This window comes from Rousettus aegyptiacus, unplaced genomic scaffold (assembly GCF_014176215.1).
Source record: "Rousettus aegyptiacus isolate mRouAeg1 unplaced genomic scaffold, mRouAeg1.p scaffold_m13_p_2, whole genome shotgun sequence".
NCBI classification, from domain to species: Eukaryota; Metazoa; Chordata; class Mammalia; order Chiroptera; family Pteropodidae; genus Rousettus; species Rousettus aegyptiacus.
This window is the reverse complement of record NW_023416295.1, coordinates 142093136-142119075: the sequence shown is the minus strand read 5'-3', so window position 1 is coordinate 142119075 and position 25940 is coordinate 142093136. Positions and strand designations below refer to the sequence as shown.

The window sequence follows — 25940 nt, the reverse complement described above, 5'->3', positions numbered from 1 at the left end:
TAATAAATCTCAATTCCTCTCTCTCCCCTCCTTCCTCTCTCTCCCTCACATTTCTCCTCTCTCCCTCACCACATATCCCATTGGTTCTGTTTCTGTGAAAAATACTGTCTAATGCACTTTGTAACTTTGTATTTATTTGCTTATCTTTGAGATTGCCATGACTTTTTAAGGATGCTTAAGCACTTTATCATGCTTTTCTATACATACTCTGTGCTGTTTGTCTGCAGGGTTTTGTTTAGCTTTTAATACAGTATCTGAGTGCTGGAAACCTGTATTTGCATCAATGACACATCACTTCTGTTGTTTTAGGACATGCCAAATCCTTACTTTAAATATTTAATTCACATGTTATATGCATGTATGTATGAATTATGTATATATGTATAAAAGTAGGTATGTATTTGTGTAGGTATTCTGTATGCCTGTATGTATGTATTTATTTATGTAGGTATTCTGTCCATCTTTGCCACATATATTCAAAAGTATGTACTATAATTACCTCAAAATAGTCAAAAGTAGTTTGTTCTTAAATTCAAATAGAATTCATTCTTATTATGTTAATTTATCAATTTGTTGGTAATTTTTATACTGCTATTTATATGGTCAATAGGTTAAAAAGTAGTTTCAGAATCCAAATTTCACAAAAATTAATGACAGATATTACTAGCTCTGAATTTTACTTAATTTTCTATGTAATGGTTATAAAACAATAACAATACTAATTTTATTACTTGTATAAGAGTTATGGTATTATTATTCTAATCCATTCTTAGCATACCATTAGGATCACTTGAGTCTTATTCTCATGAAATAGGCAGAAAAAGTGCGCCTTGAGACCATTTATCTGCCAGAAAAAACAGATTTTATTACCTGCTAATTATTGTCCCAAATGTATATAGTGATATGTTGGCAGAATGTGGCTAGCCATAAAATTATTTTTCTCTCTTACCACATACTTTACTTTTCTTTATTCTCTACTATAGTAAATTTAAGAGAGTGAATAAAGAAGTAAAACTTTAAATAGAAATCTACACAGAAAATAATAAAAAGTTACTTTCTCTTTCTCTTGAATATATTCTTTGAAAGATTAAGCAAATCATCATTCTCATTGAAAATAATATAAGTAATGTTCATATTAAGAAGAAAACTACAGAAAAAATAGTCCTATTCATTGCTTGGGGAAAATAATATGATTATAGGAGAAATTAGAACTTAATTCCTGTGTAATTTTCTCCAATTCCTGTTTTTTTTTTTTCTTTCTTTCACTACTCTCTCTCAGTACAAAGAACAGTCTTTTTGACAGAGGACATTGTTAGAAGAGAAGAGAAGCTCTAGAGTAGTTGGAAAATTGCTGTTATGCACCAGCCAGCCTGCTGATAATATGTACATAATTGCCTGTCCAGGTGAATTGTGATCAAGGAATTTACAAATGAAAACAGTGGAATTTTGACTGTGATCTTTTGAAGCATTAAAATAAAATAATAAGCTAAGTACCCTAGACTGCCGATGGAAAAGTATTTTTAAATTTAAAAAAGAATATTTCACAAACTGGTGAATATCATGATAGTTCCTGGCAGGGATCCAGATGGCTTGCTAAAGGATGGTAACTTCTGGAACTAAGATTAATTCACTATGAAAGTAAACTTATCCATTTGAGGGACGTATTTACTGGGCTAGTCAGTCAGGTAAAGATTATCTAAATTTTAATAAAATAAGTCTCACACAAGGTCATTGTGAATGGAAGTATGAAATATATCAGGAAAAGGGCATTAGATAAATAAGTGGCTGAGTGGCCATACCAAATATATAAATATATAAAATAATATCTACTTAAAGGAATGATCTATAGTGAATTACCATAGAGTGTTATCATCATCCTTTTTCTGCTCTGTATTGTTACTAGTGATCTGGATGAAAATATTGAAAGCATTTTTTCATATTTGTATATGACACGAAGTTGTATTAAGACTCTAGAGTAGTGGGGCTATATCCAAATTGAAATTCAAAAGGAATAGATATTAGTGTCTTGTTCTTAAAACTTCAACATTAGTAGAGGAATAGTAGCAAACAACAATGTATTTAACATTTTGGGGTTTTATGTAACAGTAAGTTTTAAAAGCAAGTTTTAGAAACATGTAATTTTAGTTTCATATGATTGAAATTAACTTTATAAAGGGGATAAAAAGAGAAGAGGTGAGATCACACTCTTTGAACTTACATCACATAATTCCTTTTAGTACAAGGTATCATACTTTTAAGAGATTATATTCAAATTGAAATATATTTAAAGGACAGTAGATACAGGATTGAAGGGACATAAAGTCATATAGTATAAAGAACAATTGAAGATACTACTTGAAATAAGTTACCTATTTGGAAAATTGCTATATGAAAAAAATTAGAATTATTTTGATCATTATAGAACTGTGGCAGTATATTGAAATTAGAGGGAAACATTTTAACTCAAAAAGAAAATACAAAGTTATATTAGGGTTCACCTGACTGTATTATATTGATATGAAATCAACTATATTAGGCCATTTTTACCTCTAAAAATAGCTATTTCATATGTTTAACCTTATATAAAAGGATAGTGAGTAAGTAGTGTTCCCTTGAGGTAACGCATTTCCTTTTTCTTGAGTAACCTTGTAATAACATGGACAATCTTTAAATGGATAATTTGTGGAGGGACTTAAAGCATTGGATGAATAGTCGGTTAAGTTCATGTCTGGTGCCAAGATTTATGATTCTAGAAACTGAATTGAATTTTCTGTTCTTTGGGCATTTGCTGAATGGAGATCCAGATAGACTGGATATGTGTGTAACTGACATGATTATTCTTGACTTAGAATGTCCTCATTTGTTTGGATACGTAAATGTTCTTTACTGTATATAAGGACATGATAAGAGAATATTTATGTAGTGTTAAACTGCTCCAATTCTTAAAGGGAATATTTTTTAAAACTACTTGTCTTTACATCGACAACTTTAAAGAAAAAAACATGATTTTATTTTTATAAACCAATATCTTAGATATTTTCCTTCGGAAAGGTTAATGTTTTTTTTTTTTTTTTTTTTTTAATATCTACTCTGGATAGAGTTAATTCCTGGGTAGAAGTAATTTTTTATGAAATACTTTTTATTAGCTTATAGAAAATAAAGTATTGAAAGTAGATTTCTGATTTTAGTAAAATGGCAGTTTATTGTAGAAAAGTTATCTTGAAAACTAGTTTCAATCTGCTGAATTTCTTTTCTTTGCTCTGAGATTTTTAAAATAATGTATGTTCTGTTTCAAATGATAACAATTTTGATGAAAAGGAGATGTTAGAAAGATCTTTATACATAATGGAATCTCTATCATATAAGCAATTTAATAATTCATATTGAAATTCATATTGGTGTCTTACGGTTAAAGCTCATGAATCATGTTTGATGTTAGATGAACTATAGTTTTATTACTTGAATACTCAAAGCATTGTTTCAATGGTCATAAGGATTATTACAATCAAACTCTGAATTATTCTGCTTTTAAACTCTCATCATTTGAACTATTTTCAAAGTCTGTTTTAGGAAATGGTGACCTATTAGTTATATTAAAAGAATTTTTTATAGATAATTATGAGTTTTTCATTTACCCTATTGTATCTTAACCATTATTATAAAGCCTGTAACACTTGATAGTATGAATGGCAGTGAAAGAGGTGAAGCGAGGATTGGAGTTCAGATTATGAAATTACCAGATTTACCATAAGTAGCATGCCTGAAAAAGCATGTACAGTTACATTATATAATAGGTACATGCTCTAATCATTTTAGTGTATAACTCATTTAACATTTGTATTTCACTTTAAATGTTACTGGAATAAAACAAATAGATTAGACTACCTAGAACAGAGCTATAGGAAGAGTTTGCAGTTGTGTTGAAAATAGTAATCCTGTCAATTCTTCTCAGAGTAAAGACTGACCTGGAGTAAATGGAAAGCTTTATAGTGCCAGTAGCCTCCAGCTTCTCCAGGGCAGCTTCTGTATATTTTAATTTTACCCTACAATGCTGTACTATTAAAGCCCATAAGTCAAAGGCCACCAGGAACCCACCTGTAGACTAACAAAGTTTGGTTTTATAAGGTTGGTGCAGCAAGGGATAATACATACCCAGGGAACTATGAATGTCTCTAAAAGGGAGAGTAGGGAAGACTAATTTTAGGATTTAGGGGCTAGAATTAGTCGTAGAATGGTCTTGCAGAGATTTGTCAGAATTTATATAAAAAAAAGTATGCTGGAACAGTCTCTGATTTTAGAACACATGAGTCTGTCTAGAGTTACTGTTAGATTAGTTTTGTTTTGTTTTGTTTTGTTTTTTTCCTATGGTCCTATCTTGAAATACATGGGTCTGAGTGAAGTATTGTTAAAAGATTTGACCTCAGATAGTCTGTTATGCACATCATGGCCAGGTCTGACACAATTAATTTTGTGACTCGAGGGTGTTTTGTAAAAGGTTGTTTTTGTTTCAACTCACAGTTCTCCCTCTTGGGTCTAGTTTTCAGTAATATTGTGTTTTAACTTTATCAGGATAATTGTAACCTTTTTGTGTTTTAAACTTAAGTAAAGGGAGTTAGCATACTCCTCAGTTCATCAGTTCATGGAATATTATCCTATTGAGTCTTATAAGGTCCATGTGTGGTGTGCGCGTGTGTGTTTATGTATGTGCACATATATGAAATTTTTATCCTCATTCCTCATTCTCAATGTTTTCCCTCTCATTGGAGGGACCATTTTAATATGTGTCCTTATTTTGCAATCTCTGTGTTATTATTTTGTGCACATGCATTTTTATTTTACACAAATGGTATTACATATAAAACTCATTCTGTTTCCTACTTTTTTTCACTAAGGGCTGTGCTTCTAAGGTTGACTATATATTATGTTTTTAACATTCAAAACTTGCTATGTGTACATATAATTTCTATGTTTTAATACCCTTCTGTTACTGTATGTAAATCTAATTCATTTTTCTAAATTGTAGAATTTGTGGTATGAATCCCCGTTTTTTCTATTCATTCTTCCCATAATGGATATCAAGGTTGTCTCTTAACTCTTCACAAACCTCAAACTTTTGTGTGTCCTTAAAGTTCAATGCAAGAAAAAAAAGGTTCATCCATCCATCAATTGTTTATAATCATCTTTATCCAAGAGTGTAATTGCTGTATGATAGACTATGTCTGTATTTAAATACTGCCAATTTGTTGCCACTCCAGAATGGCGGTGACAAGCTATAGTTCTACAGTAATGCACAAATTTCTCCATCCCTATTTTCCCCAGAAGACCTGGAATTATCTAGCTTCTAATTTTTATTCTTTTAATAAGTGATACCTCAGTCCTAATTTGTATTTCTCATTATAAATTTGTTAATATGGGAGATTACTTTTTCAATAAATTGCATAGTCACTAGCCTTTTTTTAAATTGAGGTCGATCTATTTTTCTTGTCAATTTACAGGGGTTCTTTGTAAATTTAAATATTAGTCATAAAGGGTTTTAGATAAAATAAGTTTATCAGTAAATGGAATACTAACTTTTCCTTAATGTTATTGCTAAACAAAATCTCTAATTTAATGTAATCCAATTCATCAATCTTTACCTTGTTGTTTGTATGTTTAAGAATTCCTTTACTGTTCTTAAAGCCAAAGGCTTACCTGCGCATTTTTTTCTAACTTTATCATTTTATCGTTCACATTTTGGTATTTTATTCCCAAAGAGTTCAGTTTTGCCTGCAATATTAGATAAAAGTTCAGTATACATTTATTCATGTGTCCCTCCTTAAAATGAGTAGCATATACTTTCTTCCAGCTTCTGGTTAAAAACCTATATGTGATTTTTCAGGCCTGACCACAGGCAGGTACAAGGGCTTTTACCACAGGGCAAACTTATTCTCCCCTCACTAGACTTGGTGCACAATCAATGGATTGTGTAGTCTGAAGGAAGTTGCATTCAAGTACTTGGGCTCCACTGGCTGGCTGTGCTCTTCACATGGTTACATTCCTAGCTCAGGGGTCTTTATTCCTACGTCTTTATTTGAGGCCTTCTTCAGTCACTTCTGAGGACTTTTTCTTGGGAGGTGGAGGGAGAAAACTTAAAGACACCTTTCCCTACTCTTGATTCAGTATTCAGTATTCATTATTCAGTACTTTTCCACCCTTCCTCCTGCCTTTTCAGCCCCCATCCTAGGATCCTTAAAACTGCCAGAGACTTTTGTTCAGAGTTCCTACAACAGTGAGATGACACCCCTTTCTGTGCTACTTCACATGACCTGCCATCTTGTGCTCAGTTCCATGAGGAGAAATGGAATAGGGAGGAGTAAGTGCTTCCTCAGGTTTTAGCCACTTGCTTACAGTGGTTAAAGGCTTCTCTGTTACTTTCATTTTGGCTCACTCTTGCTCATTCAGCAACACCCATACCTGAGAACTTACTCTCTCCAATTCAGCTGAGCTCCTAATAACACTCAGGTGGTGGTTCTGAGAGTACAGTTTTGGGACCATCAGCTTTAATATAAGCATCACTTCGGAGTTTGTTAGAAATGTGAGTGCAGCACTTACCCCAGACTAATAAAACTCTGCTCTTAGGCCTATCAATCTCATTTAAATACTCCAGCTGATTCTGATTCATGCAAAAGTTTGAGAACCACTGAACTTATAAATAATTTACCTTTTACACATTATTTTATGGTGCAGCTTTATCATATATTAAGTTCTCATATATAATGCAACATGTTCTGTTGCATTAATTCCATCTCTTTATTTCTGTGTAAATGCCATACCATTTTTATTACTGTTTTACGACAAGGTGATATATCTTATTAAATGGTTTGGCAGATCTCTGCTCTTCTTGGTGGTGTTTTCCTTCTTTCAGCACTTTTAATATTTCACTCCATTCTTTTTTAGCTTGCATGGTTTCTGAAGAGGTCTTCTGTAATCTATATCCTTTTTCTCTTATAAGTAAAATGTCTCTCCCCCAAGGCTTCTTTCAAGATTTTCTCTTTTTCTTTGATTTTCTATTTTTTGAATACAATACACATAGGTATAGATTTTTAAAATTATTTATCTTGCTTGATGTTTTCCATGCTTCCTAGTCTGTGATTTGGTGTTCATTATTAATTTTAGAAAATTCTTGGCCATTAGTATTTCAAATATGCCTAATGTCTTAGTCAACTATTTCTGTTATTACTTCAAATATTACACATATGTTATACCTTTTCTCACAGTTCTTGCTGATTTGTTGTTTGTTTTTTTCTCTTGGACTTCATTCTAGGAAGTTTTTATTGGCCTATCTTCATGCACATGGTATTTTCCTTGTGTAGGCTGACTCTGCTGATGAGCCCATCAAAGGCATTCTTCCTTCATTATAATTTCTAAAATTTTCTCTTGATTATTTCTTAGAGTTAACATCTGTATATCACACATGTATTTTTGCATGTAATATCTTTGCATTAGATTATTCAACATATTAATAATTTTAATTTTAAATTTCCAGGCTACTAATTCCAAAATGTTTGTCATATCTGAAATTGATTCTGATGCTTTCTTTGTTCTTTCAGACTTTTTATCCTTTTAACATGCCTTATAATTTTTTGTAAAAGATGATTTTGTAACTATGTATGGTGACTGCTGTTATGAGTTTTATTGTGACTGTTTTGCAATATATATACAAATATTGATTCATTTTATTGTACACCTGAATCTAATATAATGTTATATGTCAATTATATTTAAATTTTTTTAAAAATGAACATATCATATCATGTAATAGGAACTGAGGTACATAGACTTAGTGGGGGGTTTCGTTAATTTGGCGAGGAGTGAACAGCTGCGCTTGATGTTTTCTGTTGTTCTAAGTTGCCAGAAGATTCAGATTCATTAATTTTTTTGTCTCCCTTATTGTCTTTGGCTTCCCTAAGATCTCCTCCTTACCTGGAGTCTGCATCTTACAGCTCTTTCAGCTATTGGCCACTGTTATACTAGTGTCTGTTGGTTTGGTGATACAGGGTTGAGGAGGGGAAGCATTTTATCATTTTATAATTAAGCCTTTGTCTTTTAGTGGACCTGAAACCTTCACAAATGTTCGTTAGCTTTCCCCCACTCCCACCTCTTTTATATGAGACAGAAGGGCTAGAGGGAGCTAGAATCTTGGTAATGCCTTTTCTCCAGGTAGAAGGGCTTATAAAGTTTTAATAGTCTTTTCGACTAAAGAATACTCCTTTGTTATGGAGAATGATCTGGGCACAATTCACAGTGGTTGCTTTTTCTACTCCCCTTGCTAGAGCCATGAGGAGAAATTTGTTGCCTCTTCACACTGAAACCCTAATAGGATTTCAGGGAGGGGGAGGTAGACCCATAAAAGTGTGGGGAAACCCTTCAGACATCAGCTCCCAAGGGTTCTCACTCTCATACTCATCCTCACTCAGCCTCCAGCAGTTCCTCAAATTTACCATTTAAGTATTGCTACCAGTTTGTCTCCAGCAGCTTCTGCTCTAGGTAAGAAGATCTTAGCTGTGTCTCACTGGATTTACATATCTCTGTAGATTTTGGAGGTAGTGATTTGCCCTGTGATAATTCTCTATTGGATCGAAGGCACATCGTTGATCTTAGTTGTTCAACTTTTTATCTGTTTTAAGAATAGGAGTGATCTTCTAAGCTCTTTACATGTCAAAATTGAAAGCAAAAATACAAATATATGTTTTTATTATCTACTTCAGCAAATTTCTTTTCATCAAACCTTTTCTTAGATTAAAAGCTTCCATTGAAGACTTGCCTCATGAATAAGAACAATAAAGGCATAGTGGCTCTAGTTGAAGGTGAGGATGGGGATTAAGCAAAAAGGACAGAATATGAAACTGTTGGTCCCTTCTATAAACTGATCAGGACCAGGACTAAACCCTTATGAACATTCAATTGTGTTGTTATCAAAGATTCTATCTTTTACTTATGTTAGTACTTAATATTTTATTTTGCATTATATAATATGCTCACTCATTCATAGTGTTCACTGTGTGTCTTCATATACTTTATACAAATGTAATTTAGGGAGAAAAGAATGAAATATATTGCATATTAAAATACATAATTTATGCAACTATAGAAAATAAAATGTTCTGTTTGAAGAAATTCCTCTTCTCATCTAGGGAATATATTTTTCTCACATATGGAAGAGAAAAAGTTGTTGTCTTTTTATTTTCTACATTTTTTTTTCTAGATAGATGTATAGTATTTTTGAAAAATTTGTTAAAGGTATTCGATGTGATTATTTCCTAGCTAAAAGATACTAAATATGTGATAATCTTTTCTAAGGTGTTAGTCATCAAATCTGCATTTCATGATAATTATATAGTTTGTATGAGAAAATTGTTAGGCCTTTTTTCAGTCTTCTAACAACTTCAGAGTCTTAAAACTCAGCTAAATTTTGAGGAGTGGGGCTGGGAGTCTGATATATAATTCTTTTTATTGACTTTCCAATTTCTGTCATGTTATATATGCTTCTGACCTGTTTTTCAACTGAACCAGTAATTTAGTCCATTACTGGTCTGTGCAAATCTTAGCCACAGCTATTTCCCAAGGTGGTTTTGGGTCTAACGAGTGGTTGGTGTTGATGTCCAGCAGGAAATCTTGCAAACCAGATGATTAGTGTGGTTCAAACTGTAACCTTGTTAAAGCATTGGTCAGGTTGCACTTAGGAGAGTTATTTAATTAGTTTCCCAATAATATTTGTGTACAATTTTTAGGTGACCACTACTTTTTTTTTTCTTTCATCATAGTTGCTTGTTGTTATCAGAGTCATATATTAATCCAATACTCTCTTTTTTTAAAGTTACCTTTAGACAGCCATTTTAATGACTAGTAGAACTTCTCTTAAACACTAGTATCTACAATGTTGCCATAAACTTAAATTGAGAACATTCAACAATTCAGGCATTGTACTTGAAAGGTTTTTTTTAAATATAAGAACATTTTCTGCCTTCAAGAAACTGATAGTCATTATGAGAGACAAATATAAAATGAATTATAATACTATGTAATAAATAGCACACTAGTGATAGAAATAAAATAGCCTGGGATTGTAGATAAGAGAACAGGAAGTTCTTCCTGAGTTTTCAGGAAATAATTCAAAAGAGGTAACATTTTAATGGGACTCGAATGATTGACTTTTGTCTTAAAGAAATGTAAGTAGACAGAAATAATATGAGTTCAGAAATAACTTATATGTGTATTTTTTTCTTCAAGTTTATTGAAACATAAATCGTACATAGTAAAATCCACTCATTTTTAGGTGTACCTTTTTATTTTATTTTGACACTCAATTTTGCAACTAACACCAAAATCAATATTTAAAAAAAAATACATTTCAACACCTCCCTAAAATTCCCTCATGTCCTTTTGTAGTCATTTTATACATGTATTTTTAATATATCAAGTAGAATTCTTGAGTGGAAATTTGTTTTGCTTTACTTTTCAGATATTGAATAATTTTATCTTGTATGGTATATATTACCAGGGATTTTTTTTCTAGCTTTCCAAATTTTGATTATTTAGATATGTGCCTTAGTAAGTTGATTTAGCAAAGACTTACAAAAGCTAATTGCTTAATAATTTACAGGTATGTTTTATTTTAATCTTAAATTACAATATCTGTTTTTATTAGAAAAGTTAAATGATGTGATTTAAAAACCATAATGTTAAATGCACAGTTTTGTTTTGTGATTTTTATAAAAGCATGACAAAAAGACAAACCGATTGTTTTAAAAAGGAGAAAAGGAGAGGATGGAAATAGAACAAAAGGAGGAAATAGTTAAAATGAGTGTTTTGACATAATGCAGTTATTGAAAAAAGTACTCTAATATTTGGGGTTCATTCTATTTTGTCATTCTCAGCTCATCCTTATATAATTTGTAAAAGCAGGTATATTTACTGCCCTAAAGAAGCTCATAGCTTGAAATAGGAATCTGATTTTTAATATTGTATTTATTTACATAGAGCATTATTAGAAAAAATAGACATTCCATTAAATTTCCTGTAAAGAAATAGTTGATATATTTGAAAGAAACAAAAAGTTGTATATAGATTTAATTAAATTTTTTTTACGTGAAAATATCATTAAAGATTACTGTTTAAGAGAAAACGAACTCCATTACAGGATGAATATTCCATCAGAATGAATTCCTCTATAATGAAGTTCACACTTATGTGTTATGGTAAAACTTAAGACATAGCCCCCTGTTTCCCCGTGAAAGAGAAATGCTTGCTCATGCCAGGCATGTCCTGTAGTTGCTCAGTCCTGTGGCTGACTGTGACAAATAAGTATATCTAATTCAGTATAAAATTATTTATAATGTTTAAGATTCTAAGTATGACATTTTTTAATCTCTCTTAAATATTGATTCCTAATTATTACATGGTGGTCAAGAATAATATTTAAATGACACTGAATCTTTAAATGTAAAAATGACCCTATAGTTTGTACAATTTCAGAAAGGCTCCATTTTGATATAAGAAACATTCAAACCCGTAGAGTATTTTTATGAGTTTATTTCAGCTAAACTGACAATTGCTGGGAAGGAAAATCTTAATAGTTTGAGAGTGTGCTCTGGAGAATGGCAATTTTGAAGCTTATTTTATACATTAGAATAAAAGGAAGAAGTGAGGAGGGTTACATCAAATCCATTGGTGGTAGATTAAGAGGCAGGAGAAAGCAAAACAGGGAAATAAATCTCTGGGATCAGATGAGAAGTAAAATGGAAAAACACATACTTCTTTTACATTGGCGAGTACAGGATAGTTAATAACGAACATTTACAGCACTTAGCTTTGATATGTGGGCAACAAGATAATAGTGAGGGGTTCTCTGGTCTTGGGCTCTTGTGAGGTCCGAAAAAGGAGGTTACTCTGGCATTTCAATATGTTATTTTGGATACAAAAAGACAATAGACAGACTCACTTAAGGTAAAGATTGACCTTTGTTAAGGAAGCTAAGGGCCTCGGACCTGATTGCCCGCCATGGCTCCCTTTTAGTTAGGAATTTTTATGTTCAGACCATCCTTTGTGCTTACTTTTGGTTTCTGAGTTTGTAGGGCCCACCATGCTGGCCTCTCCTGAGCTTGTCAGGTTTAGTAGTGGCCCCTTTTTCATCATACTTGTGAAAAAGAATGTAGATTGAAAAGAATGTAGATTCCACTGTTGCATAGTGTAACATATATATCTATTAATCAAGCCTGTGAATTGCATTCAAATTTTAAGTTACTGTACTGGTTTTTCCACTGCTTGATCTGATTATTGAGAGAAATGTGTTAAAATTTCTTATTTTAATAATGAAACTATAAGTTCCCTCTGCAGTTCTGTCAAATTTTGCTTCAAATATATGGAGCTGTGTTATAATGTGCATACAAATTTAAATATGTTCTATCTTCCTGGTATCATTTTTCAGTAATGTCTTTATTCTAAGAATGCCTTTTACCTAAAGTCTGTTGTTGATATTAATATGAATAAGTTTTATCTTGGTTAGAATTTGCCTAAAACTCTTTCCCATTGATTAATTATCAGTATTTCTGGGTTGAGGTACATACACTATAAAGAGCACATAGATGAATTTTTAATTTGGCCTGATAATCTTTTTCTTTTCTTAAATAAACTTTATTATTTATAACAGCTTTAGATTCACAATGGAACTGAGCGGTAGGTACAGAATTCCCATATAGCCCCTGCCCATACATCACAACCTCCCTCACCATCAACATCGTACACCACGGTAGTACCTATATTGATACATCATTATCATCAAAAGTGTGTAATTTACATTAGGATTTTTTCTTGGTGTTGCCTGTTCTATGAGACAAATGTGTAATGACATATAGTCACCATTTCAGTATCATTCAGCACAGTTTCACCACCCTAAAAATGCTCTGTGCTCCACCTTTTCATACCTCCTTTCACCCTGGCCCTCACAACCACTAATCTTTTTGCTGTCTCCATAGTTTTACCTTTTTCAGAGTATCATATAGTTAGAATCATACAGTATGTAACCTTTTTAGATTAACTTTTTTCCACTTAGCTATATGTATTTGGTTTTCCTCCATTTCTTTTCATGGTTTGATAATGCATTTCCTTTTAGCATTGAATAATACTCTACTGTTTGAATATACCACAGTTTATTTTTACATTCATTTACTAAAAAACATTTTGTTTGTTTCCATGTTTTGGCTATTATGGATAAAGCTACTATAAATATCTGTGTGCTAGTTTTTGTGTGGATGTACATTTTCAACTTATTTGGACAACTACCAAGAGCTAGATTGCTAGATCAATTAGTAAGAGTATATGTAGTTTTATAAAAAACTGCCAAACTGTTTGCCAAAGAGGCTGTAATAATTTGCATTTCCGCCATCAGCGAAAGAGAGGCACTGTTGCTCCACTTCCTCACCAGCATTTGGTCTGGTCAGCGTTTTAGATGTTGACCTTTCAAATAGGTGTGCATTTGTATGTTATTATTTTAATTCATGATTCCCTAATGAAATATGATATTGAGTATCTTTACATAGGCTCATTTGCCATCTGTGTATTTTCTTCAGTGAGGTGTTTGTTTTGGTGTGTTACCCATTTTTCAATCACTTTATTCATTATTTATTTTTTTAAGCAATCTTCATATATTTTGATAAATAAGCTTTTATAAAATATGTCTTTTACAAATATGTGCTCCAATCTGTCGCTTGTCTTCTCATTTTCTAGACATTATCTTTCTCAGAGCAGAAGTTTTTGATTTTAATGAAGTCCAGCTTATCCATTATGTCTTTCATGGATTGTGCCTATGGTGTTTTATTAAAAAAGTCATCGGCTTACCCAAAGTCATCTAGATTGTCTCCTTTGTCATCCTCTAGCAGTTTTATAAGTTTTGCATTTACATTTAGGTTTGCGATCCATTTTGAGTTAATTTTTGTGAAGTGGGTAAGATCTGTTTCTTGATTTGTGTTTTTGCATGTGGATATCTGGTTCTAGCCACATTTGTTGGAAAGTTTGTCTTTGTTCCATTATATTGCCTTTGCTCCTTTGTGATTTATTTTATATATTTTTTTATTTAATTTATTAATATTTTATTGAGGGTTTTTGTATGTGTTTATGATAGTCATTAATTCTTAGTTTTCTTTTAATCTCTGTCTGATTTTGGTATGAAGTTAGTACTTACCTCATAGAATTCATTAAGAATTATTCTCACGTCTTGTTTTTATCTTCTGGAAGAGATCATAGAGGAGAGAGATAGTAGAGAAGCAAGTATTCTTGCTTATATCTTCTGGAAGAGATTGTAAAGAATTGGAATAATTTCTTAAATGTTTGGTAAACTTCAGCATAAACCAATCAGGGCTTGTTCATTTCTATTTTGGAAGGCTATTACTATTGATTCCCTTTTTTTAATAGATATTAGGACTGTTCAAATTGTCTGTTTTTTCTTGTTGGAGTTTTGGCAGGTTTTAGCTCTCAAGGAATTGGCCCATTTTATCTAGGTTATCAAATTTGTGGACATAGAGTTGTTTTTAGTATTCCACTATTATCCTTTAATTATTTATGAAATCCATTTTGATGTTGCCCCTTTTATTTCTGTTATTAGTAAATTGTATCCTCTCTCTTTTATCTTAGTTAACCTGTCTAGAGGTTTATATATTACATAAATCTTCTCAAATAACCAGCTTTTGTTTATTTTCTCCATTGATTCATGGGGAGAAAAAAATCTTCTCTGACTACAATTAATATTAGTAGTGTTAGCACGTTATAGTTTTCTCCATCTCTTTATTTTTATCTACTGTGTCTTTAATTTAAAGTCAGTTTCTTTACAACAACATGTATTGTGTTTCTTATTTTGATCCACTTTATCAATGTCTGTATTTTAATTGGTGTATCTTGACCATTCACGTTTAAGATGATTATTGATATGGTTGGATTAATGTCTACAGTATTGGCTACTGTTTTCTATTTGTTGCCCTTGTTCTTCGTTTTTGTTTTTGTCTTTGTCTCCATGACTTTTTCCGCTTTTCATTACTTTATTTGATCATTTTATATGATTATATATTCTTTTCTTCTTCTCATATCAATTTTACTTCTTTAAAATTTTTTTTTATTGGTTGCCTTAGACTGTGTAATCATTTACAACTAATTCATGTCCATTTTTAAATACTACTTGACGTGCAGACCAATAACTTATAATAACAAAATATTTCTTATTCTTTTACCCTCCCTGTCTTATGTTTCATTACTGCCATTTATTTTACTTTTGTATAAGAATATATAGCATATATGTGTGCATGATATATGAATTTATGTATGCATTTTATGTGTATATATATACAAATATATATAGGCGCTATATATGTGTATGTATAGATAGATAAAAGTATATGTAATCGAATACATTGTTGCTGTACTGGGTTGAACAAACTTATCTGTTTTTTGTTGGATCAGTTAATAATAAGAAAAATAAGCTTTTATTTTTCCTTTACTTATTTCTTCTCTGATACTCTTCCTTTATGTCCTTTTCCTATTGAATAGTCTTAGCAACATTGTAAAATATTAGTTGACTCTACATGCATGGGTTAATTTTTGTGGGGCTTTTGATTCTCTTTCATTGGTCTATGTACCTATTTTTATATCAGTACCATATTCTTTTGATTACTATAGCTTTGTAATATACTTAGTACATAGAAGACAGCTGACTTTCGCATGTTTGTTTTATATTCTGATTCTTTATTGAATTTATTAGTTCTAACAGTTTGGGGTGAAACCTGGGATTTTCTATATGTAAGTTTATATCATCTGCAAACAATGATAATTTTTCTTCATTTCCCGTATTTGAACGTCTTTCCTTTTTTTTTTTTTTTTTTTCCTTGCCTAATTGCTCTGGCTAGATCTTCCAGTAGTATGTTAAATAGAAGTGGTGAGAGTGGGCGCCCTTGTCTTGTTCCTGATCTTAGAGGAAAAGCTTTCAACATTTCACCATTGGATATAATGTTAACTGTTGACTTGCTATATATGGCCATTATTATGTTGAGATACATTCCATTTATATCCAAACTGAGAATTTTTATCATGAAAGGGTGTTGAATTTTGTCAAATGCTTTTTCTGTATCTATTGAGATAAAATTTAAAGTGCTGTTAGAGAGCACTTAATAGTCCTTTAGTGAAAGTGTGTTATTGGTAAACTCTTGATTTTTGTTTTTATCATGATAAATTTATTTCTTCCTCATTCTTCTAAAGTAGTTTAACTACATATATAATTCTGGGTTAATACCACTTTTTATAGTTAATCAACCTTTTCTCTATGGTCGATGATATATAATCTCTTTTGTCTTCGAGTTCTGCCATTTCACCATATTATTTGGTGGTTTTTATTATTATTATTATTATTATTATTATTTATTATGTATTGGTCTTTAAATCTGAGTATGTATGTGCTTTTTCATTCTGTTTCTACCTCATTCTCTCTGTTACTTTCCTCTAGAACTCTCATTTATTATGTTATACCTTCATGAATGATTCTTAATATCTCTCATACTTCTCGAGCATATTTTAAAATTCTTTATCTGAATTCTGTGTTTTGTATAATCTCTTCAGATCTGCCTTTTTCTGTTCATAGCTTTCTATTCTGCCTGAACTGAAGTTTAAGTCAAACATACAGCTTCAATTTTCAATTGATACATATTTTATTTCCATATTTTTTCTACTTCCAAGTATATATGCTCATTTTTATCTCTTACACATACATTTGACATTTGAAAAATATATTAAATGAACTTTTTACAAATACTCTATTTTAGTCATTCTTGTGTCTGCCCTTTTTTTTTTTTATAAGATCTGGTTCTGCACATCTGTCTTTTCACATTCATAGTAGCTTGTTTCCTCTGGTATTTTGTTTTATGATTTTGAGATTATCTTCATTGAGATTTTAATTGTGATGATTCTTCAGTGTTTGTTGTTAAGGTCTTTTCTTTCATGAAGAATTGTTTTTGCTTCTAACAAACAGCCTTTCAGGGCAAAAATTTTAGTCTGAGGTTTTTGAAAACCATAGTTTGTGGGCATTTTAGCCCAAAACTGCAAAAAAGGTAGCATGTGATTATTAATTGTCTGGGAAACTCACCCCACCCCTTCCCATCAAACTCAAAACAAAAAACCTAGTTTGCTTTTAGATTCTCTTTGCTGGGTAGGTATTTTTCTAGTTCATCCGCTTAGGGTGTCACCTTTCAGTCATCTTGGCTTTATGCAAGTGTCTCCTAACTACTTCCTTTTCAGCCCCTAGGGTTTGATTTCTGTTGGGAAGCATGCTCCATTAAAACCCAAATTCCAATATTTCAGGATTCTTTAGATCTCCTAAGAACAACCACTAGATTCAAAACGCTTACCTCTATGAATTTGTGCTTTTTATCATTTTTGCCTATTTAGTTAACTTTCTTGCCAGCTCAGCAATATTTAAAGGGATGTTTTGTTTTCTCCATTCAACATTTTTGTACTAGGCTTTTCATGATATATTTTATGTCATATAACCAGAAAAATATAAAATTCACTTTTTATTTATCCCCCTCTGTTTTATGTAAATGTAAACATTATAGAAATGTTTTTAGTAAGCTTGTATTACATTCGTAATTATTTCAAAGTTGCTAAAATCGCTTAATAAATAAACAGCCCGGCAAGATAATAATGGTTTAAACCACCACTTCTCAAACCACATCTCAGAGTAAAAATCTACGATGTTCTATGGAAAAAGCATGATAATAAAATACTTTCAGGAAGTCATGTATACTCTATTCCTGTCTAGTGGTTGAAAATGTTCACTAGCTTATTAAAGGTTCTATGTGAAAAACACACAGCTTTCATTTAGTCTTCTTTGATCCATGAAATATTTTTCGTGGGGAGAATCTACTAAATGTCTAGAGAATTGTGGACATTGTGGTATAGCAAATAAATGTAGAAGAAAATAAGTTAGCCAAAATATGTTGAAATGACTTTAAAGACAAATTAGATTGAAAAAAGGTATATTAGGTTTGTTTATGGAAAGTTTTAAGTTCCAAATGGCTGTATTATACTATAGGCCAATAGGGTGAGATTTGAGAAGTGACACCTATATCTATCCCAGGAAAATACACATAACCCTAACTTTCTTCTGTGCCTGTATTTCCCTGTACCTTGAAAAATTTAACCAAAAAGAGTAAATTGCTTATAGACATTCTTTATTTTAACAGTTTTTTTTCTAAAATGTAGACAAAACATATATTTGATTATTCAATTATTATCAAGTATTTTAAGCACGTTAGTGTATTCACCTTTATTTTTCACTGTAGTTCAGTCCTGATACTCCTACTGCCTTTTTCTACGAAGTTGTTCTATACTTTGTCTTTTGAATTTTTATAAAAACAATATTAAATTTAAAAAACTATAGTCCATTTACCAGTTCCCCAATAAAAGTGTTCTTTTATGATCTTTTCAATATTTATTCAGACACATATATTATACATAGTTATAATATACATAGTTATATAATATGCATAATAACATACATAGTTATGATGATGGTTTTAAATAAGTTCATGGCTACATGTAATTTTATTTTATAAACATAACTTCATATTGATGTATATTTTTATACTGATTTTAATAGCAACATTGTACTTCTTTTGTTTGCATACTAATGTTTATTGTACTGTATCCTCTTGTTGGATGTTTAAAATGTTTTGGGCTTTGCATTTTTAAAAGAAATGTTGCTGTATACATCTTCATAATACTGTTTTTATCTTTTTGTATTTTAGGCAGCCCCTTACCTTTGTACAGAATGCTCTTTCGAAAGTATGCTAATACTAATTAATAAACTTACATAATATGAGTGTTTTCATTTCCTAAACAGCTAAAGATTATATCAGTAATTATACCTTACCTTTTCAGATAGATCTTCAATTATGTTACTTCGGTATGATAGGCCTTAGCTTAGGTAAACTGTCCTTAGTTGAGTGAGTAACACTTTCCTTTTTATTTTACATATATATATGGACAAAATTATATTTCTGAACTGATTTTAGAAAAAAGTCTGATTCTAACTGACATAAGGATATTATTGTGCAGTTTGTAAGCGGAGTTTATAAAATCGATAAAGCATGAAAATTTGAGAGCTATCTACATAGTATTTCCTAATGATAAATTCTTAGGAGTAGGAAGCAGACTAGGAACATTTATATGATAGTTAAGTGTAGTGTCCAATTGTTTTCTGAAAAGTACTACACCAATTATGTTACACTTTTGGGGCAGTGTACTTTAGTCTATTTCTTTTCTTTTTTTCTTACTAAAGACATTATCTAATGTATATCAGTCATTTATTTCGCATACCCGTTCGAAGGCTAGTAATATGTTAAAATAAATTAACTATGTTGTGCTTAGGCAAATAGAAGGAATAAAAGAACTGAGGTGCGTTTTCAAAAGCTATTTCACTTAAAAATGGTTGAAGCAGAAATACTCCTCTGCTTAAATTCAGGATCGTGACATATCTTTGTCATTTAACAAAATATACACTATACAAATATATAAATTCATTACAGAAATATAAACTAGCCCTGCCTTTTTTTTAAAGCTGATGTATCTCCCAATTTTCTTCATTCCTTTATATTACTTTCTTAAGGCAAAGGCCTGTTTAAAAAGGGTGAATAACTTATTTTCTCTATTTTTTTTATAACTATTACAAATATGTTTGAGTGAAGTAAATCTAGTATAGCTTCTATTATAGTTTATTTTATTCACTTTAAGAAGTTTATTGATATTTTTGGGCTTGTGGTAACTGCTTTAAGTAGATTTAATCTCATAGTTTATCTTTTTTAGGTTTTCCTTCCAAACCATACTTAATAAGTTTGGCTCATGAATGGGTAAAATGCCTGTGACTCACTTTATATTAAGATGTTTATTAAATTTATTTAGGTTTTTCATGTCATGTTAAATGGAAACATGTATGAACATGTGCTTTAAGGCTATCCTACCAGATCAGTTGATGTTGCTCAATGTTTGCACTTTATAGAAAGTGTAAGAAGATTCTTGTTGAGTTTGCATTGTAGAATATATACCACACACACACACACACACCCCACATATAGTCATATAGTCTGAAGTTTGTGGACCTGTGGTAATTGAATAGCTGTATACCTGAACATGAGCTTCCACGATTGCTTAGTCTTAAATTTAATACCCCAAAACTATCCATGTGTGATTGTGATTAAATCTGTTTATAGTATCTCTTGTGACTCACATTCCAGGAAAGAAGAGAATTTTTTTGTATTTTTTCTTTCTTTCTTTTTTTTTACAGGAATCAAGTAAAAACCACAGAACCTCTATATTTATATTTATAGTCTGCATCAAACATTTTTCACTTTGGAATTTCTTCCAAAGGGGTAAAAAAACCATAAGTTATTTATGAGTGCTTTTTGTTTTAGTCTAAATTTCAAAAGACTGTCCTTGATAATTTTTCATTAAACATCTACACTTCAAGATTAATGGAACTCTATAGTTTGCATTTAGTTTTTCAATTTGCTTTAAAAAATTACAAAAATTTCAATATAATTTTAAGAAGCAATCAGTAGAATATTTTAGATAAGTAAAATGTAATAAAGTCCTACTGTTTTTGGATGAGATTTACTTGAATAGATTTCAATTAATTTTCGTAATGACTTTTTAAATTTTTTAAGTCTTTGTCTTGCAAAGTCCGTAGAAAGTCTCTCTTTGTTTAGAAATTATAAATATTTGAAAGAGTTATGATTGAATGTTGCCACTGGTTCAATTTCAGCTTCTATGTAACAAAAGCTGTTCAGAACATCCCCTGCTTGGAATGATCAGTTAGTAAGGTACAAAAGAATGTATCGAACATCCCTAATACCATCAAAAACCACAGGAACCATTTCCAGGTACTGGACCATTTGGGCAATTAAGAAATTATATATTGAGGACGAAGAGAGAAGTAATACAGGCAATCTCCAAATATGCTTTGTAGTTTATCGTAGATAAAGGAAGATTGAAAATTTGAGGGCTAAGCTCTCTCTTGATACTTTATAATTTCTAGTTTATTACGATTAAATAACTAAAATAATTTCTGTCCCAGAGAGGAAAGGCATTTCTACTTCTGGCAGAATCTCAGACAATGAGCAAATCTCAAATTCAGTACACACTCTACTATGGTTCTTTACAAAAAGACTGCAAAAAGAGCTCTAATGATTTTCCTTTTTGTGCAGATAATACTAGTAATAGTTGAAAGGATTAGTAGTAGTTAGTATCGGGAGTAGAAGTAGCATTTGTAAAGATGCTCAAATACGCTTAAAAAAACCATAGCGAGATACCATTTCATAACTACTAGGATGACAATAGTTTTTTTTTTTTCAAGCACAAAGTAAATATTGTAGAAGATATGGAGAGATTGTGTATTGAAAACAGTTTGATGGTTTCTTAAAAAGCTAAATGTAGAATTATTATGTGGCCCAGCAGTTTTACTTCTAGATATATATACCCAAAAGAATTGAAAACAGGGACTCAGATAGTTACTTGTATGTGAATGTTTATAGCAGCATTATTCACAATAGCCAAAAAGTAGAAACAACCAAAATGGCCATCAACAGATGAACAGATAAACAAAATGTGGTATATATGCACAAGGGAATATTACCCAATCATTAAAAAGGGATGATGTTTAGATACATACAACAGAGATGAACCTCAAAAACATCATGCTGAGTGAAGTAAGCCAGCCACAAAAAAACAATTGTTTGATTCCATGTATATGAAATATCTAGAATATGCAAATTCATAGAGACAGAAAGTAGAAAGTAGATTAGAGGTTACCAGAGACCTGGGTAAAAGGAATGAGAAATTATTGTTTAACATGCACAGAATTTCTGTTGGAGATTATGAAAAAAATCGGAAATAGTGGTGATGGTCACACAGCATTGTGAATATAATGTCACTTGGCCACTTAAAATGGTTGAAATAAAAAAAGAAATAGAAGTAGTAGTTATAGCAGTGTAATAATAGCATTTAACATTTAAGTCCTTAACTATTTAACAGGTGCTGTTCTAAGGTGTTTATATGTCTTAACTGTATCACAATAGTGTTTCACACTATTGACGTTTTTTATCCATAAAAAGTTAATACTAGTAAGTTAAAGATAAGAAAATTGTATTTTGATTTGGGGGGTGGTCTTAATTATAATGGCTACTTTGTGTTTTATTGCCATCTGTTCCTCTAAAAGCACTTATAGTTATGTTTTTATTATAACTTTTTATTTAAAATCTGTATTGTATTTTTTTAAGCTGATTTCTAGTTGCTTATTTCCAAAACATTTTTGGTACTTGCTACTTGAAGAAAATTTATTTTATAAAATAGTTCTGCAAGTCTAATGCAAGAAATTGTATTTGTTTTATGGATTGTCTGTAGACATTAATGTCCTTAAAGGCAGCTTCTATAGAAACTAATACAGTGTCCGGCATTGGTAGACACCAAACAAATATTTCTTGTACATATGGTTAAAAAAATGAATTAATTTATAAATTAATATATAATTAAAATTTATAATTATAAATTAATAATTTATTAATAATTTCTAAATTTAGAGAAATTATGTGTAATAATTTATAAGTGAATATACAAGGGCAAACTTTCATTTAAGATAATTTAACATAAAAATAAGATTAAAATATATAGTTGAATTTCTACCATGAAGGTTTATAATTTAAAGAATTTTAAGAAATAAAAGACTAATAGAAAGTGAACAGTCATAGAATATTGTTCAAATCATATCTATAGAAGAATTTTAAAAGTTTCAAAATAGAATGTCTGGAACTACTCCTTTTACTCTTTGACTTTTCCCCCTGGACTCAGGTATTCTGTGAAAGGCATAAAGCCCAGATCATAAGGTCTACTACTTAATAATATACAGTAAATATACACTAAAATAAAATTGGTATGCTTATAAAAGATAACACTTTTAATGAGAGATATTTTCAAAATTATTATTTTCAAAAAAGTATATGGATGCTTCTTCTAAGACCTTTAATTTTGAATGGCAACTAATATTTTTCTTTATATGTGAAAAAAGAGAAGATTCTCATAGACCAAACATTTGAGAATCTCCACCACAACCATGAAAGAGCTTTTTGTGCCTACTATGAAACTCACCCGCAAATACAGATTTTTATACCAGTATTTGGTGTCTGGGATTTCAAAAGGAATGGATGGAAAAGATTATCAAACATTGGAGAAACATTTCAAATGAGAAAATTACTGACTCAAACAAATAAAAAGGAACTTTGAAGAAAGAGAGATAATGAAGTAGCAGAACCTTTCTGCCCTGCACCCCCCCCCAAAAAAAAACTATAATTAGTACATTCAAAAAGAAAAGAAAAAGAACAATATAATTGACCCTTGAACAAAATGAGGTTGACTGAACAGGTCCATGTATACATGGATCTTTTTCAATGCATACAGAGTTGGCCCTCAGTATTGCTGGGTTTCACATCCATGCATTCAGCTAGTCAAGAAAACAGTATTTTCCATCTGCAGTTAGGAATCTGGGGATGAAGAGGGCTAACTGTATGCATAGTTCTATGCCATTTATAAAAGGGACTTGAGCATCCATTGATTTTCTTATCCTTGCAGAATCATGGAACCAATTCTCCACAGGTACCAAGGGACAGCAGTTAAGTTTTGAGGGAGTCAAAAATTATACATGGACCTTTGACTGCATGGGGATGGGTGCCCCTAACTCCTGCATTGTTCAAGGGTCAACTGTGACTACAACAGAAATTCTCATTTTGGAAAGGTGAGAATGATGAAATGAACAGCAATGATTGGTCCACAGCAGATACCAAATATTGCTGGGCAAGGAATCTGTGTTCCAACAGTGGAACAATTTCTTTGGTTGCTGCTCTTTCAGCTCATGTGATTCTGCTATAGAGGATAATCTCCCTATGTCCATTGTTCTGTTATTGTTAGTGAAGGTGTAATTTGGTATTTTCTTTTGGAGTACAGTTTGAGAGAATGTATCAAAATTTAAAACATGTTCCATCTTCAATCTGTTAATACCACCCCTGGGAATTTTTTGTAAGGCTACAATTCTACAAGTTCACAAAGGTGCATGCACAAAAATCAAGATTTTTAAGAAGTGAAATATTGCAAACAAAATAAATTAAATGTGTGTAGACAGGACAAGGGTAGAACGTATAATAAATTTAATGAAAGTAGCATAGTTATATTTATACAGAAATAAATGAGTACTGCTATTGAATACAAAAAGATTACAGAACACTATATAAACTGATTGTATAAAACGTATATGTATATCCACGTATTTAAGTACACAAAGAGCTCTACAGATGAATGTTTGCCTAAAAGGATTTTCTTTGGATAATTGAGTCTGGACAGTTTTCACTTTTTTACATTCTTCATAATAAGCATATGTGACTTTTACAAAAACAGTATATTTTACTAAACAATACGATTCTTGACTAGCTACTGTGGATTATTCACTAAAAAATTGACTGTTTAACTTTAAGACTTAAATTTTTCCCATACCATTCAGCATTATTCTGAATCCTCTCTCCTAATATCAGTTGATGTTTGTTCAGGAAATTATATTACTTTCAAAAGAACAAAATCAAAAGTATTGATTAGTCAAATTCTCTAAAGCCAGGTGGAAGTGAGGCCTTAGTTGACATAATACTACCTGTATTAAGTCGTTTTAGTTACTAGTTAATAATTTGTTAATACTGGGGTTCCTTTTAGCTAACAGGTAATTACTACTGCCTATAATGTATACAGATATGGTTATTGATGAAGTTATTTATTTGAGATCTAGCAAGTTAGCCTCTCTAAGCCTGAGATCAGTCATCTGAAAATGAAGAATATTGCTTGACTTAGCAGCTTTTGTTGTGAGGATTTAATGTCATACAACTACATGTAAAACACTTTAACAATATTTGAAACCTAAATGTACTCAAAAAATGTTATCTCTTATCTGTCTGTCATCTATCTATCTATCTATCTATCTATCAATCAGAAAAGTCAGTAACCTAATTATGTTTCTCAAGTAGATCAATGGTTTTAGATAGATTGTATTTTATGTAGGATGCTTCTTTCAAATGATAATTTTGAGTTTATTTTTGTACAAGAATGCCCCCAAATAATCTTCTATTATATAATGCTGTCAGAATTAAGTAGTGACATGTAGGAGTGAATTTTCTGAAGATTATATTGTCATGTTAGCTTATATACCCTTTTTGACTAGCTCTTGGTTGGACCATGGAAGAAACTAGGCCTAACAATAATTAATTACTTAATGATTTTCATTAAACTGACTTATCAACAGCTCCCTTTAAGGAGAAATCCTTTTCAAAATTATTAATGACTCTGAAAAGTTTATTTTGTAGTTTAATTTCAATAAATTTTACTCATTCTATTTTTGTTATGTTTACCTCTACCTCAAAGCCTAAATTGCATGTTTTTGGTCTTATATTAGAATTGTACTTGTCATTTTTAAATCTAATTATTTAGCTAGTATAATATCTTTACATATTTTCTCATGTGTGTGTTTTAAATAAGATTAGATATTGTTTCTAATTCTATGAAATCTTCATTTATCTAGGCTTACATGGAATATAAAATTAAAATCTCAGTTATTATATCATGTGCTAGATCTACTGATTTGTTAGTCAACTGTCTTGTACCAATTCCCATGTTACCAATAATTTCTCATAATCATCCTGATTTATATCAGAGTTTGGATTTGTTATTAAAGAAAATATACATCTTTCTTGTGATTTTTCTTATTTTCTTGAAAAATAAAAATAACAAGTGACAGAATTAAAACCAAGAATAATAGATTATCTTTACTAGACATGACTGTTTGG

At 30.9% G+C, this 25940-nt stretch overlaps 1 protein-coding gene across 16 annotated transcripts in view; it reads left to right on the top strand.

Annotated features, from left to right (window-relative positions):
• The window catches only part of CCDC91 (coiled-coil domain containing 91), a 263463-nt gene that overhangs the window by 158102 nt on the left and 79421 nt on the right, over window positions 1-25940 (top strand). The window lies entirely within an intron of this gene.